We start from the raw sequence: 1,874 nt of genomic DNA on the forward strand, positions 1-1,874 counted from the left end.
TCTCTCTCTCTCTCTCTCTCCCGTCTCTTATTTGGATCTATAGACAAAAGCTTTTCGTTCCTTTTGCTCTCGTCAATTGTTTATACATATAGTCTACTATTGCAAAAAAGTTCTTTCTCTCTATTATACCCATAATAACTGTTATATCTCAATTATCTCGGGGCTAAATACACTTGGAATTTGCATGTGGGTTTAACATGCTATTGAGCTTCAGGAATATTATTTTTGCCCTGCGAGAATCAAGACTGATACAGATTTCGACTCTTGGTTTATTGGTGTTTTTTTTTAAACTGACCTTGCTTGAATGTGCACAATTTAGAATGGTTCACACTAACAAGATCTCTACTTTCAACAACATCGTAATGCGTAGTAGCCTTCTGACTGGATGTTTGTTACGATTTCATCTACACTGTTTTCTTGGGAAAAAACCCAGTTCGAACATTCCTCGGATTGGATTTAAATATAAAATGTTCAATTGTTGCCAAATTCATAATCAAATGAATTGTTGGATTGAAGACGGAATATATTTCTAAAAGAAAGAACAGTTGTTGATATTAACAACAGATCTGTACTAATATTTGCTAAAACAGAAAAACTAATTCTTGTATTGACGTAAAGCATTCTCAGCGTCTGGAAAACTCTTACCATTGGATTAAAAAAAATTTTTTTGCAGTTGTATTGATTGTAAATGTCTTAGTTTCTCTTAACACATTTTAGATAATTTAGGAGGCGGATCTTCGACCCTGCCCATCAGACTATCATTATCTAAATGTGTGGTAGCTGTATCGATAGTTATGTCGCTTTTACTAGTGGGGACGATAATGGGGATAATGGTTCGGAGAGGGGGTGGGCGGGGGAGGGGTAAAAGATGCACATGTATAGGCAAATTGACGGTTAAAAATTACAGATATAGATAGTTATTCAGAAATCTTTTAGAAAACAGCTAACAGGTGTTTATAAAAAAATGTTGACCTTTGACCTGTCATTGTGCAAAAGTCTATGAGTTTATTTTATGTCAGATAGCTGAGAAGATATTTGACAATAAGTTGCGTCATGAAGTTTTGACCGCACTATAATACCAATGCATAAACGTGTCCTGTCTCCCTTTTAAACGACTGCTCACGAATCATGCGCAAAAACAATGACAAAATTATGCTCAATCTTTTCCGTTGACATCAAAATTGTACAAAGTCAGCTTGACTTCAACTTTTCATTCAATGATGTGTAGGACAGGACGTCTCTTTGTTTCTCCTTCCAGCCCCACCTCTTCCCCTAAACCGTCTTTTTTTAAAATCTAGGACAAAAATTGATCTACCTTTCACCATAATTACTTGCTGTTCTCCCAGCAGCTTGTACATGCAGTTTCATGTTGTTCGCCGATGGCGTATTTGTATCTCTGCGATACCACTTATTGTGTTCTGTGCGCTGTGAGGTGAACTCTAATACGATTTCTTTCCTTTGAAATTGTTGCCAATTACTTTAATTAATCTGCTGTCCATGGAAATGTCGTTCATGCAAACCTCCAACAATGCTTATAAAAGTTCAAATCGAAAATAACAGTAGCCGTGACAACGACAACTACCTCAGCAAACAACCTCAACAATAATATTATCGGGAATGAAAACAAGCCACATCACAGAAACATGAATTGTAACAGAGGGTAAAGCGGCTTCATTTCGTTTTTCGCCCCACATTGCAAGACTACACGTAAATATAATTCTTAAAATGTACGCTGTTAATTTCTTAACATCTCACGTCGCTTGATATACCTGCTATATGTGTGTGTGTGTGTGTGTGTGTGTGTGTGTGTGTGTGTGTGTGTGTGTTTGTGTGTGTGTGTGTGTGTGTGTGTGTGTGTGTGTGTGTATGTATGT

At 36.8% G+C, this 1,874-nt stretch overlaps 1 protein-coding gene across 1 annotated transcript in view; it reads right to left on the reverse strand.

The window, feature by feature from the left end:
- Window positions 1–1,874, reverse strand: part of LOC101856710 — a gene marked incomplete at its 5' end in the record, with an annotated part of 16,222 nt that overhangs the window by 13,340 nt on the left and 1,008 nt on the right.

The sequence above is a fragment of the Aplysia californica genome, unplaced genomic scaffold (genome assembly GCF_000002075.1).
Source record: "Aplysia californica isolate F4 #8 unplaced genomic scaffold, AplCal3.0 scaffold00028, whole genome shotgun sequence".
NCBI lineage: Eukaryota > Metazoa > Mollusca > Gastropoda > Aplysiida > Aplysiidae > Aplysia > Aplysia californica.